This window comes from Triturus cristatus, chromosome 1_2 (genome assembly GCF_964204655.1).
Source record: "Triturus cristatus chromosome 1_2, aTriCri1.1, whole genome shotgun sequence".
In the NCBI taxonomy this organism is placed as follows: domain Eukaryota; kingdom Metazoa; phylum Chordata; class Amphibia; order Caudata; family Salamandridae; genus Triturus; species Triturus cristatus.
In genome coordinates this window covers 291,824,193-291,840,480 of record NC_140580.1, presented here as the reverse complement: position 1 = coordinate 291,840,480, position 16,288 = coordinate 291,824,193, and the positions used below count along the sequence as shown (strand labels likewise).

The following is a 16,288-nucleotide window of genomic DNA, read 5'->3' as shown; positions in this document are numbered from 1 at the left end:
AAACTGTATCATTGCGTACCAAAGTGCAAATGAGCTTTAAAGCATGTCCCCTAAAATTGCCTTAAGGCTAGACTTTTACAGTAAGTTCCATTGTGCAAACGAGAAATGAAAGTGCATCAGTGTTTTCATAATTTTCTATAGGGCCTAAATACCATAGTAGCTTAGACACTGAATCATTCAAGGTGTCAGCAATCTGAAAACAACCGCTATGATTCATAATTCATTAAAATGACCTTTAGGTAGCAGATATCAATAACTTGTCTGCATTAGCAAAAAAATGTATCAATTTACGTAACAATGGGATGGACTTGTCCGATAGACTTAATATATTTGGGCCTGACGGCTGATCTTACCCCAGCCTTAAGGAATAGAGGTTTTAAGAATGTGCGGTGTATTTTGAGCAATTTAGGGTACGTTCAAACTATGTGCAATACGGTTTAACACGGCCACCCACACAGTCTACATTTGGTACTTGGCCATTGCTGAGTCCAAGTCGGCGGGCCCTCCTTGGTTGAATTTATGCACAATCTTATTTTTAGAAATGTTTCTTTCATTTGGGCATTCCAATAAGGCTGGATTCGCAAAGACTGATGTGATTTAATCACAAACCATGCATGTGTATTTGCGTCTAAGGCTGTTTTATCCGCATTAAATGATTTAATTGTAATTAGTTTTTTTTAAAATTTGTTTAAAGCTGGACATTGTCAGATCTAAAAAATTACCGAACCCAAAAAATAACTTTAATAAAAAAGAATTACAAATAAATACACAACAGCTATTATCTATAATGACAAAAAAATATTCAATACATTTATATTTTTAGCAAAGTAAATTAAACACCTTATTCTTACTTTCAATATTCTTTTGTGTTAAAGGTTTTTTATTCAGGTATTGTTTTAATCCAAAAGTGTTGCTATTTGCAAACAAATGCCAACAAACGTTTCTAGAAAATTGCTTCATCGAGGCATATACAATCAATTCATTCACTGCTCTTGGCTGTCAGATTTTTACAAGCACTATCTTTATTAGAGATAGAGATGAACTAGCATGTTGAAGAATTTCTACTACATAAACATACTAGTTGTCCAATGGCCTGGCAATTCCATTGGCCATGTAAAATCCAGTGGAGACGTCTGTAATTTCCTACAGACTGCAATAAACAATGTTTATTAAGGTAATACCAAGAAACATCTTTGCATTACTATCCATTCCATTTACTGCCCATGTCATTCAAAAAAATAATGACCATTGGTGTCATAAAAACTGTCCAGTCCCACCGCGATGATATCATGTTGTACAGCTTTGAGATGCAAAAGAGCCCTTTCATCGCCTTGAAATTTAAATAGTTCCACTGAAGGAACAGAGTACGGGTGATTCATTACAAATAAATAGACGGTCTCATCTTTTTTATCTATGTACTTGCTGATTCCATGAGGACTGAAAGTCTCCAAATCAAATCCCAAACTAATTCCAAGTGGAACTGGTTTTGGATCTTCATCATTTACATACAAACGCAACATCTCATCATGCTTACCTGGAGCAGAGGAAACAATTCTGGTATATTTTAGGCCAGTACTCATTAAAGTCGGTTAATTTGAAGAATATCAGCATCTTCGGAGCCAGTCTCAATTTTCATAATATGAGGACAGTTCAAAGGTTGCATTTGTTTAGGTTTATGATCTATGCACAGTATTTGCTGGCTCTGGAAAGCTGATATTCACCAAAGACATATATGCAGGTTGCAGGAAACACTATTCGGTGAAATGGCTGGTCCACTATGCATGACTCTACCAGTCGCATGCCTGCAGTAGTGGATAACTTAGCAAAGAAACAGTTTCCTTTGGCGTTCAGTGCAACCACTTCTAAGGCAGCGGGCCTTGAACAATACTCTTGCTGTAGGGCGACTCCCATGGTACGCCAGCCAACGGTTCCCACAAAAAGAACAGAATTCTCAAATATTAAACAAACACAAAAAAAATTGGAGTCAATAAAAAGTGCACGTTTCTCCTGGGGTTCCTTTTCTACCCTCTCATTCTGCCATTCCAGGTTTCTGTCCCAACCATTTCCCAGTAGTCTCCTTCTTTCTACTTTAACTTTCCTGATCGGGGTTACGGAATGAGAATTCTCATTGCGGAGATTCCTCCCCGAGTGTGGAGACTTCCCATGACCGCAGGGCCTCCGCCACAAGTGCGGAGGCCCTTTGTGAATCAGGTCCTATGTGGTAATGTAATGGTCATTTGCTCCACTCCACGCCATTACACTCTACTCCACTCCACTCTACACCTCTCTACTCTGCTCTCCTGTGCACCACTCTACTCTACTCTATGCGACTGCACTCTTCGCCACTGCACTCTACACCACTCCAGTCTAGGCTACTCCAATCTACTCTACACCACTCTGCAACACTGCACTCTTCGCCACTGCACTCTACACCACTCCAGTTTAGGCTACTCCAATCTACTCTGGACAACTTTACTCAATGCCAACCCACTCTACTGCACTCTCAGCCACTTCACTTTATGCCAATACAATCTACACCAATGCACTTTACTGAGCAACACTTAACTCTAAACCCCTGCACTCCATGGCAGTCCACTGTACGCCTCTCTAATCGACTCAGCACAACTGCACTCTACACCACTTTACTCTATGCCATTACACTCTATGCCACTCTACTCTGTGCCACTGCACTCTACCTTGCACACCTACCCTTTATGCTACTATACTCTACTCTTAAACAATCTACTCTACAACACTGCATTCTACACTACTCTACTGCCCTCAATGCCACTGCTCTCTATCCCACTGCACCACTGTGCTCTATGCCAATTCACTCTACACCAATGCACTCTACACCACTGCATTCTTTAACATTCTAAACTACAACACTGCACTCTCCACCACTGAACTGTCTGTCACTCTACTCTGCATCACTGCACTCTACGCCTCAGTAATTTGCATCAGTCCACTCTCTGCCACTCTACTCTGCACTATGCCACTCTACTATGCACCACTGCAATCTACGACACTGCATTCTACTACGCTGCATTGTACGTCCCTGAATTCTATGCAACTGCACTCTGCGCTACTATACTCAGCAATACTCTATACCAATGCACTCAACACCATTCCACTCTGCGCCACTCCACTTCACTACACTCTGCTGCACTCTACTAAAAAACACTGCACTCTACCCCACTCTTCTCAATACCACTCTATGCCACTGAACTCTATGCCACTCTACTCTGCATTACTGCATTCAATGCCAATTCCATCTATGCCACTCTACTCTGCATCACTCGACTGTACACCACTGTAGGTTATATCACTGTACTCTTCTAATCTGCACCACTCTACGCCACTCTACTTTGCACCACTCTAAGCGTCTGTGCTCTACTCTGCACCACTCTACTTTACATCATTCAATGTCACTGCAATCAGTGACACTTCACTCTATTCATCTCTACTCTACATTGAACCACTCTATTCTATGCCAGTGCACTCCACGCCACTCAACTCTACATCACTGTATTCTTCACTACTGCACTCTACATCACTCCAGTCTAGAGCACTCCAATCTACTCTGCACAACCACACACCAACCTACTCCACGCCACTCTGCACCACCGCACTGTACACCACTGGCACTCTATGCCAATCCATTCTACACCAATGTACCTTACTCTTGGTAACGCTCAACTCTACACCCTTGCATTGTATGCTAATCCACTGTACGCCACTCTAATCTACTCTGCATCACTTCACTGTATGCCACAGCACTCTACACCACTTTACTCCACAATATTACACACTATGCCCTTCTACTGTACTCCACTGCACTCTACCCTGCACCACTCTACTCTAAGCTACTTCACTCTTCTCTGAATTAATCTACTCTACAACATCGCACTCTATGCCACTCTTGCCCTCTCCACTCTATGCCACTGCACTTAATGCCACTCTACTCTAAACCACTCCATTCTACGCCAATGCACTCTACACAACTGCACTCTACAACACTGCACTGCACTCTGTGAGAATGCACTCTGGGCCAATGCACTCTGCGCCAAGGTACTCTACACCAATGCACTCTATGCCATGCTACACCACAGCACTCTTCGACACTCAGCTCTGCAACACTGCATAGCCCCCACTGAACTCTCTGCCCCTCTGCTCTCTACACCACTGCACTCTACTCTGCAGCACTCCACACCACTGCACTCTATGGCACCACGTTCTACTCTGCACGACTGTATGCCACTCTACTATGCATCACTCTATGCCACTGCACTCCACACCACTCTACTCTGCACTACTGCACTCTATGCCGCTGTACTCTAAGCCACTCTACTCTGCACCACTGCACTATACATCACTGCACTCTAGTATGCAATACACGCATCTACACCACTGCCTTCTACAACGCTGCATTGTACACCTCTGAATTATATGCCGCTGAACTCCACTGCACTCTATGTCACTATAATCTGTAACTCTCTACACCAGTGCACTCTACGCCAGTCCACTCTACTCTACGCCACCCTAAGCGACTCCACTCTATGCTATTCAATACTTGGCAGTCTCTGCTACTCCACAACATTTTACTCCACTCTTCGGCATTCCCCTCTACGACACTCCACACCACTCCTTTCTATGACATTAACATTTAGCCATGCTGAACAGCAGCCATAGTGGTAAACAATATGGCTAAAACACTTTGGCAAAGCCAATAGCTCTTGCATAGGTGAGACCTGTTGCCTTTGTCAATGCTTGTTTTTCAATGGTCCCTCTTACATGGGACGAAGCAAGTAGTAATATCCATAAGTGAGGACAGTGTAAGAAACCACAAAAAGGAAGGAAAGAAAAAAACATAACCATAAATATGACCAAAACACCTGGTGCACGTACCTTTACACCCTCCTCCCACATTCCCGAATCCTCCAAAATCATCCAAGTTGCCACAACCCTCCCGGGCTGTGGCCACTACTTCACTTCCGTTGGCAGTGATGTAGCGCAAAAAAACAATTTTCATTTGTAGGGGTGCATTAAAATCACACGTGTAGAACACATCAGCATATAATCTTTTGTCGTGTTAGCCTAAGTGTTAGGATCTTGTAATCAGAAACCGCACTACGGAAGTTCTCCTGCATGGACGTAACAGCCTGCAGATTGCGAGAACAGGGGAATTGAAATATAACAAGGACGCTTTATCACCTGCGGGCCCATATGAAATTTCGAGACTAGTCTGAGAACTAACAGGCCGAAAGGGAAATACTTTACATGCAGGACACCCGACGGTAACCATTACCAGGTACAAACAAGGGACAACGATAGTCGGGCCAACCCTCCAGACAAAGTATAAAATGTCTACACTTTAAAGAAATAAAGCAGAGATAGAATACGACCAGAACCTACGACAAGATTAGAGCACAGAGATCCCTTGAAGGACCACTATCTATCCTCTATACATCATAAGAACTGTCTATCCATTTTTAGTGGACAGCAACAAGAAGTAGAGTAAAAAGCAGACATCAAGCTGGAACCTTTATTAAAATATGAACTGAGAGAGAAACACTTATCACTGGTCTTGATAAAGATAGCGGCATAAATACAGCCCATCGAAACGCGTCGACGCACAGGAATTGACACAATCCAAAGAACCGGGCATTCACTTGTAGTGATAAATAGAGTCAGATCCCACAAGTGTATAATCCCTTGAGCAGTTGATATTGGATGTGTATTTGATGACAAAGTGTAGTGTCTTTTTATTTTCTTTTGTATTCTCTCTGTCATGCAGGCTCATAACAGGATGATGCAATATATTTGATTGTTTGACCTCTCCTTTTAGTGAGAAATGCTGTTCATGTAATTGTGTGATATACATTTTAAAGTCTTCTTTTTTGCATTGTAAATTGAGATCTAATGTGTTGATAAGAGCAGAATAGGGACCATGGCGAATTATGGTTTTTAACAGAATGTATTATATGTGTTTATTAAATAAATGTAAATCAATTTTTAACTGATTTGTGTATATAATGATTGCAGTGTGTTAATTGATTCGGTTAATTCCTGTATCATCAAGGGACTGCTAGGAGACATTAGACACAGTATCCTATTCCCTTGATCTCTCATTAAAGACTCTATCTATATTCAAATTATCAAGGGATTGCTAGTTTCTACTAGGATCTTGTAATGCAACAACACAAATGTGTTTAGGCCAATATGTAGAATACGTGAAGAAGTAACGTGGAAAATCAAATGTAACCAGCAGAAAACATTAAATGTAACTCTTGTGTTCTGCCACTGACAACCATTTATTGTTGAATGTGTTTATTAATCTTGTAGTTTTATATGTATATAGGTATATTAACTGAATGTGTCTTAAATCCTATACAATTTCCTAAAGCTCACGTTCCATTTCTCCTACGTTAGCTGAATCTTGTAGGTCTGAAATACATTTTCCCTGGAAGCTCTCGCATTAGAAATAATAGTTTGAATTTTATGTGCACGTTGGATTTTACTCTTTCTCACGTTTGTGTTGTAGGTGGAAGATTAGCCCTTGTTGGTTAGAATAATGTCTTTGATTTAGGAGGTAGGCAAGTAGAGAAGAGGACACATTGGGAGTTAATGCCGATAAGGGGAACTGTTATATTCTCTCATCCAGAGAAGGCCTGGGAATCAAGGTCATCTTGTTACTGTTCAGGAGCATCGCCGTACTGTGAAAAACTACCCATGAGAATGTGGCCTGATCGGATGGAGTGACCCGAAAGGAATCCTAGGAAGACACCTGTGATATTGAAACATTGTAAGTAGGGAGAGAGCCTCTTAGAACGAGCTCTGTCTACCAGACCCATTTAAGTGGAGAGACTTCTAAGGAAGACTCCACTGCTGACACCTTAACTTATTCTGCCCCGAAGAATGCTTAAATAGGGATGTCACATTACTGCTAGTGTAGGGACAGATTAATGCTTTATTTTCATGAACCCTCAATGCAGGGGAACTTGGACTCATGTTTTCTGATTTTCTGCATCCAAATTCTGGAATTAATTGTCTTGTGCATGTTGCACCGCCTCAGCCTTATTCACAGATTTGGATTTATGTTGGTCCTTATGTATTTCTACACCTACATCTTGAGGTGTCTGTATGTTCACTATTTTTGGCTTTATAATAAATCAACTAACCTTACTCAGTAGGCTGTGGTTACTATGGATCTAGAGAAGCTGTGATTGAATTGATTGAAATTGTTAATGATTTCTCTCCCCTCCACGCTCTCATGCTGAGAAAAAGTACCATCGACTTGAGGTTCTAGACCAGATCAAGAGCATAGGGGTCCCGCTCCTTCAGTAGCGTCCACCATTCTTCTGTCCTGACATCTTCGCCCTGGTCTTTGGTGTACTCCTTGTTAGCCTGGTCCTTCCAGGCTGGATTTGTTCTAACTCCTCCTCTTGGTTGCGTGCACTGTCAGTCCTCCTGGGCTCCTGACGAGATATTTTTCCTTTGGACGCTCTTTGTACATTTCGACTTTCTCCTCTGTCTGCGTTTCCTGACTCAAGCTCCCCCCCCACTGCCAAATGTAGTCCTTCTTCAATGTCAGCTCATGTGTTTTTTCCTTCTCACTCCCAGCTCTCTTTTGTAGTTGTCCTTCCCTTCTTTTCCACTTTACCCACTGATTGAGTTCTCTTTTTATTTGTAGGTTTTCGGGAGGAGAAGGAAACTCCATTGAGGAGTTCCTCACAGGGACCACAGATGCAGGCAAGTTTAAACTTCTGCCCTTACCTCACATCTTCTCACAGCCCATCAACAACATTTTTATAACCTAAATGTATTGCTTTTATGAAAAACATAATATTAAATACAGTGCAATTCCATAATGAAATTCCTACAAGAAACATACATTACAATTCATTATGACATTTACTCGTGTAACCAAAATAGTCTCACAGATTTTGCAGTATTTTATGCAAAAAGCTTCTAGCAGTGTAAATGGGCTTCTTTTGTTTCGTGAACCAGTCCTTTGCAGTACACAATCAGCAAAGGGTATGGGATCAGAAGACTTCCAGTACCTTGCCTCTTTTGGCTATCATAGGACCAATACCAACTAGAGTATGGTTCCAATGATACCCTTCCAAGTCCTCCAATTTACAGCAAGGGTTCCACAGGTCGCCCAGGTTTCTGAGACATGGCAGCAAATATTACAGACCAATATTTAGCAATAACAGAACACCCCCAGATTTTGTGAAATAAAGTGGCATACTCATCTGGACAGCTAAAGCATGTAGACAAGGAGAGCGTCTTCACCCACCATAGATTCTTAGGAGTAAAGTAAATAATATGTAAGCATTGTAACAATGCCATTCGCTTTCAATTGTGCCTGAGGCAGGGCATAGAGGGCTTGAACATAGGACATAATTCTGGGGCCAGCCCTATGTGTCTTAGCGCCCCGTTGAGGAATCCCCCATTGAGAGATTTAAATGGTTTTTCAAACTCTATAAGCATGAGGGCAGTGGGGTCTTTAAGGTGACGTAGGTGCACTAGGGCAGTAAGTACTCTACATATGTTATAACTGGCACTTCTATGGCGTATAATGCTGCATTAGTCCGGTCAAACCAAAGATGTTATCATCCAGAGGAGTCTGTTTGCTAAAACTTTATCTTAAATCTTAATTTCAATGTTTGTAAGGGAGATCAGATGTTAGGAGGCACACTGGTTGGGCGAGCATCCTGCCTTATGGATAACACAAATGATGGCCAGGTCAAGATCAGGGGGAAAACAGACCCTCTTCATGGCCTTGTTGTACATTTACAGTAAGAGCAGCAACAGGAGCAAATTACATTTCCAGTAATATTCGAGGGGTAACCCATGTGGCCCAGGCATTTTATGAGGGTTTCATCTCCTTAAAGGCCTTCTCAATTTCTCCAATAGTAATCAGTTGATGTAGCTAGTCTCTATCAAACGTTCTCAGTTTCAGAAGGGGAATATCTGTGATAAGGAGAGCTGAATTCTCTCGAGTGGAGCGCTACTGCTCTGCATATAGGGTCTGGTAGTAGGCCACCAAGGAAGATGCAAGTACAGATGCCCTATATACCTGCTTGTCAGTCATGTCAATCAGGTAGGGAATCACTCTGGAGGTGGTGTCCCTAGTTGCCAGCCAATATAATATTTTGCCACATTTAATTGACCTTTCATAGACCCAACTAGTGGAGATGATCCAGCATTGATGCACCTCTTTAGCACAGAATTTTTACAGAGTGGTCCTGTCAACCTCTATTTAGTTTTACACTTCTTCCTCCTGACTGCCACAACACTCCTGTCTAGCACCAGGATATTATTCTCAGAGGTAAGAACCTGTTGATATTTCTCCCTCTCCTTTTCACTAAGGTAGGCTTCCAAGCAGCCCATAATGTGCTAGAATGTCCATCGTACCATCATGTAGATGAAAGTAGGCTTTCAGCTCCCGCATTAAGAAGTGCGTGCATGACCTGTCTGTAGGAAAGTCATCCTTTTGCCCTGGTTATTTTGACTGATGCTGGTCATTACTGACTCTGAAAGTGCCCTGGGCTCTGCTAACCAGGCTCAGTGCCAGTGCTCTGTCCTCTAAAGGTATATGTTAATTGGTATAATTCAAACTGGCCAAGACAACCTACCTGTAAATCCCTAGTAAATGGTAGGGCATGTAGGTTTAGAGAATCCAGTGGACTTAATACACTTATGCGTGCACTGCTGTGGTGTTTGCTGTCATTTTTAAGCCAGGCCTGCCTTGCAGACTGATTTTATTATGAAAGTTTTTCCAAATTTGACTTTGGAATTAAAAATGCTGCCAAAGTCCAAAACTACCTTTTCATTACATACATTACATATAGGCCGCCCCTAAAGACTGCGCTAAGTGCCCCAGGGAAAGGGCACATTATTATAAAAAGCAGGTACAATATAAAATATGTTTTAAATGCCCTAGTAAGGAAATACGGCCAAAGTCGTATTCCTCGATTGAAATACTGCTAGCCCCATAGGCTAACGTAGAATGGCTTTATTAAACTTAATAAAGTTCAACATATGAATAGAGTTAGTTAGTAATGTCACTCAAAGTATCAAAATAATGGTAACAATAAATATAACAACGGATGTATGACGTTACAACGCATACTATTACAACGCATACCTTTACAACGCATTTTTTACAACGCAAGTACTACTACAACGCATTACTTTACAACGAATACTCTTACAACGCAAAACCTATTAAAATACTGAAAAGTGCTGTTACAACGAAATCAATTACAACGCATACCATTACAACGCGATTTTTTTTTTTTTTTTAAATTAAAAGTACAATAAAATCTGGCACGGGATGCAGGGAAATTAGGGGTTTTAGGGTGGGGAAGTGTATTAAAATGTGGAGAAAAACTGAACGTAAATCTACTGAAACGCATTACCCAATTAATACTCGAGTATTAAAATTAATACTCGAGTATTAAAATTAATACTCAAAATCCCCCATAAAATTCCGTTTTCACACATTTCAAAGTTTTACAAAAATAACGAAATTTAAAATAACAGTACATACACATTTTTATCATGATTAGATCGGAAAGTAAGCAAACAAAGTAAAACATAAGACACATACACATAGGCGCCATTTTAACCATCTCACTTGTAAAACTTGTCCTACCACAGTTTCTATGTAAACAATACCAAAAGACATGTTCCAAAATGGATGCCAAAACGGAGCAAATGAATGAAAACAATACTTTTGTAAAAGCTTTTTTAAATTATCATTTTCCACAGTAAAACAAAGCATTTAAAAAAACACAACGAACGCAGTTTTTAAAAAAATTAATAGTGACACAGAGTAAAACTTATAAATACCAGGAAGACACCATTTTGCACTCAGTTGATTATCAACTACCAGAGAGACCAGACGTGAAAAGCTGACCCTCTGTCACCTCCACTGCGACCTCCTCAGAGAGAGCACGGAATTCATTCGTAAAAGCATTACAATAGAGCAACTACTAGTAAGTCATTACAATATTTTTAAACGTTGGTTTTGAGGAAAATATATTTTCTTAACCCAAAAAAAATTAAAATGAAATTCTTAATAATAACTTTTAAAATGTACTGTTTCTAATTTATTATCACTAAAAATATACACCAACTTAAAACAAGTATTTTATTTTCCAAAAACAGAAACTCGGAATATATTGAGATTCAACAATTGGTGTACCTGATTTAGCATCACCACCACGTTATCGACTGACATATACAATTGTGAAGGTAAATGTAATTAATTAGTAATTGTTTTACTTGTAAAATATATTTTAAAAAATTAGCTAAAGTGATGTATGGCAAAGGTGTTTTTTTTTTTTACCTCAATCTCACTACATCTTAAACGAAAATATACCATGATGCAGGAGTAACAATTACTAATAAGACTTCAGTTGGGTACTACATCTGAAAAAGAGATTCATGTTACTAGGGTAACTATTACTATTCAAAGTCCTAGAATTTACAGGATTACAGTAATTGAGTGATATTATCGGAGTAACCATTTTTTTTGTTTAAAAAATGCATTAAATGTGGAATATGTTTACTTTCACCAATTGTTACTCATACTCGTTTGTCGTATATCATATTGTTTAAAAATTTTATTTTTTTTCTAACCAACGTTAGCTAAGGAACATTAATTTATTAAACATTTTTTTTTTTCCAGAGTACATCTGTCCCCAAAAAATAACTTTATCCTGCTGCAAGCATTACCTTAAAGGCACGAAAACAAACTACAACTGAAAAAGGTATGTTACCTTTTCAGTATTATTTTTTCTATACATTTTTAATCCTTCCTTTTGCAATTATTACTCCTCTAAAGTACCTAATTAGAAAAATGATGGATAGTTTAGAGTAACAATATACTATTCCTACTCCAGGAAGGTGCAACATTAGGGAGATTTTTTAATGGTGTAGGGGTACCTATCTCTATTTCAACTACAGGAAGGTGCATTGGTTAGTACAGTGTCATGTAGTATTAGTTATATTGTATGTCATTATTAATTTACAGTTACTCAGATTTTACATTTCAAACCAACGTTAATTTTTTTATTATCCTCATTTTTTTCAAAAGACAACAATTTGATTCGTTGCAGAAAGATTCTTTCCTTCACATACGTTAAAACTTCAGCCAACAGACCAAATCATCTTCAGAAGCCTCACCCAGAAAAGCAATTTCTACAAAACAAGGTATTGATTTTCACCATGGTTTCTTAACCTTCAATATATTACACTAGCCATCTCATTGCTAATGTTGGGAAAAAAAACAATTTAATTATGGTAACATTTGCAGAATTCAGAATTTTGTTGCATGACTAAAGGTTGGTGTAGCATTAGGGAAAGTGTTATCTACTACAACTTATAACAAATATACAATTTTTTAAAAATTATTGTAAATTCGCATTTCTCAACATCGTTCAGTTTTCTCATTTTTTTCTTTTTTCCAGACATTTATTTTCCCATTAGAAATCCAATCACCACATAAGTGTCTACTCCAGCCTACACGCCATTCCCACTTAAGAAGAGTCAGCAAGAAAAGCTAATTTGAAAGAAAAAGGTATTTTTATCCAACATTCTAAGGTGCAGCAGTTGTAAAAATGTACCATGCTGTAGGGGTAACAATTTACTATTCTAACTCCAGGAAGGTGCAGCAGTAGGGAAAGTGTTGGATGATGTAGGGGTGCAATTTACTATTCTAACTCCAGGAAGGTGCAGCAGTGGGGAAAGTGTTGGATGGTGTAGGGGTGCAATTTACTATTCTAACTCCAGGAAGGTGCATCAGTAGGGAAAGTGTTGGATGGTGTAGGGGTGCAATTTACTATTCTAACTCCAGGAAGGTGCAGCAGTAGGGAAAGTGTTGGATGGTGTAGGGGTGCAATTTACTATTCTAACTCCAGGAAGGTGCATCAGTAGGGAAAGTGTTGGATGGTGTAGGGGTGCAATTTACTATTCTAACTCCAGGAAGGTGCATCAGTAGGGAAAGTGTTGGATGGTGTAGGGGTGCAATTTACTATTCTAACTCCAGGAAGGTGCATCAGTAGGGAAAGTGTTGGATGGTGTAGGGGTGCAATTTACTATTCTAACTCCAGGAAGGTGCAGCAGTAGGGAAAGTGTTGGATGGTGTAGGGGTGCAATTTACTATTCTAACTCCAGGAAGGTGCATCAGTAGGGAAAGTGTTGGATGGTGTAGGGGTGCAATGTACTATTCTAACTCCAGGAAGGTGCAGCAGTAGGGAAAGTGTTGGATGGTGTAGGGGTGCAATTTACTATTCTAACTCCAGGAAGGTGCAGCAGTAGGAAAAGTGTTGGATGGTGTAGGGGTGCAATTTACTATTCTAACTCCAGGAAGGTGCATCAGTAGGGAAAGTGTTGGATGGTGTAGGGGTAACAATTACTATTCTAACTCCAGGAAGGTGCATCAGTAGGGAAAGTGTTGGATGATGTAGGGGTGCAATTTACTATTCTAACTCCTGGAAGGTGCAGCAGTGGGGAAAGTGTTGGATGGTGTAGGGGTGCAATTTACTATTCTAACTCCAGGAAGGTGCATCAGTAGGGAAAGTGTTGGATGGTGTAGGGGTGCAATTTACTATTCTAACTCCAGGAAGGTGCAGCAGTAGGGAAAGTGTTGGATGGTGTAGGGGTGCAATTTACTATTCTAACTCCAGGAAGGTGCATCATTAGGGAAAGTGTTGGATGGTGTAGGGGTGCAATTTACTATTCTAACTCCAGGAATGTGCATCAGTAGGGAAAGTGTTGGATGATGTAGGGGTGCAATTTACTATTCTAACTCCAGGAAGGTGCAGCAGTAGGGAAAGTTTTGGATGGTGTAGGGGTGCAATTTACTATTCTAACTCCAGGAAGGTGCATCAGTAGGGAAAGTGTTGGATGATGTAGGTGTGGAATTTACTATTCCAACTCCAGGAAGGTGCATCAGTAGGGAAAGTGTTGGATGGTGTAGGGGTGCAATTTACTATTCTAACTCCAGGAAGGTGCATCAGTAGGGAATGTGTTGGATGGTGTAGGGGTGCAATTTACTATTCTAACTCCAGGAAGGTGCATCAGTAGGGAAAGTGTTGGATGGTGTAGGGGTGCAATTTACTATTCTAACTCCAGGAAGGTGCTGCAGTAGGGAAAGTGTTGGATGGTGTAGGGGTGCAATTTACTATTCTAACTCCAGGAAGGTGCATCAGTAGGGAAAGTGTTGGATGGTGTAGGGGTGCAATTTACTATTCTTACTCCAGGAAGGTGCATCAGTAGGGAAAGTGTTGGATGGTGTAGGGGTGCAATTTACTATTCTAACTTCTGGAAGGTGCTGCAGTAGGGAAAGTGTTGGATGGTGTAGGGGTGCAATTTACTATTCTAACTCCAGGAAGGTGCATCAGTAGGGAAAGTGTTGGATGGTGTAGGGGTGCAATTTACTATTCTAACTCCTGGAAGGTGCAGCAGTAGATGGTGTAAATGTTATGTTTTAGGTATCTCATAATTTTTTTCAGGCTAATTTTTTTTTTCTTCTCTCCTCTTTTCAGATAATGTCTAGCCTGGGAGCTGCAAACTTTATTAAATCCAGGAAGGGCAAAAACTTATTAAACCATGGTGGATACATATACAGTAAGGAAAGAATAAGTTTAACTAGAAATCATTGGAGGTGTGTGCAATACTACACTACCCATTGCAGTGGCAGAGCGGTTACTGTTGATAATTTGGTTGTGAAAACCACAGAACATAACCACTCTGCCTCTGCAATGGATGTAGAAATTAGAGAAACAATAAACGAGATGAAAGCTATTGCAAGCACCTCCAATGATTCTACAGGATCAATTTTAAGAGAGGTTGCACAGCATGTCCCCAGTCATGTTGCTAGTAACATGCCTATAATACCTAATTTGAGAAGAATTATTCAGAGACAAAAGCAGGTAAGTAACATCCAATTATCTACACCACATTCTTTCTCTGACATTAGAATTCCTCATGATCTTTCTATTTCTTTTTCTGATGAACCTTTCCTTCTGCATGACAACGAAAACCCTCAGAAACGTATTCTAATATTTAGTACCCCACGTAACCTTGCTAAGTTAGAAAGTAGTGAAATTTGGATGATGGATGGGACGTTTAAAAGTACACCCCATCCTTTCACTCAAATTTACACTATACATGCTAAAATTAACAATAGTGTAATTCCCTTAGTTTATAGTTTGCTACCTGATAAGACTTCTGCAACATACACTGAACTTTTATCAGTGATTAAAAGTAAAACATCTTCAAGTCCTCGAAAAATAATTATTGATTTTGAATTGAGCATGATCAATGTGATCACTAAAACGTACACGGATACCCAAATTCAGGGATGTTTTTTCCATTTTTCGCAGGCATTTTGGCGTAAATTACAGAAAACATCCCTAGTTGCAGATTATTCTCGGGATAGCAAACTACAATTTGAACTAAAAAAATTAACTGCACTTTGTTTTGTTCCTCCCCATAGTGTGGACGAGTACTACACTGCAATTATAGAATCTGTTTATTATACGAGTAACGAAGAAAAATTGGCACCCATTCTAAATTATTTTGAGGACACATGGATTGGACACCTAAGCAGATCGGGTCGCAGGAGGAAGCAACGATTCCATGTGGAGTGGTGGAACTGCTACACGAGTTGTTTAGAGGGAGAAGCAAAAACAAACAATGCCATTGAGGGATGGCATAACTCCTTCAACCATACAATTGGCAAACCACATCCTAACTTCTACTCATTTTTGGAAACTTTGAAGAAGGAGCAAAGCTTCCAAGAAATGAGAATAGCACAAACACTCGCAGGTAGTCTAAACCCACGAGTAACAGTCAAAACAAGGGAAATGTCTGAGAGACTATTGGCAATTCTACAACAATTTTCGTTGTGTGTGGCTATAGACTACCTGGAAAATCTTTCTAACATTCTTTCTTTTTAAAATAATGTAATAACTTACTTTCCTGCTTTGCTTCAAAATTTAATAAATTTCAAATTACAATTGGCATACAATGTATTTTTCTAAAATATTTTTCAATCAAACAAGTCGGGTCCTTTTTTTTTAAAACAAATCTTCATTTCAAGCAAAAACTACCAATGTCTACAAATTTACTGTCCCATAGTATTCGAAAAATTGTTCTACATCGGAACTCCATTAATAAAATTACCGACAATTTTCAATTTAATTACCGTCATATCAAATCACCAAAACTCAAACATATGTAAATTCTACAATTCAAACCATATTCC

The 16,288-nt window shown here is 39.7% G+C and overlaps 1 pseudogene; it reads right to left on the bottom strand.

Moving 5' to 3' along the window:
- Nucleotides 1–999: 999 nt before the first annotated feature.
- LOC146867192 (serum paraoxonase/arylesterase 2-like) overlaps nucleotides 1,000–16,288 on the bottom strand; it is a 160,983-nt pseudogene continuing 145,694 nt past the window's right edge.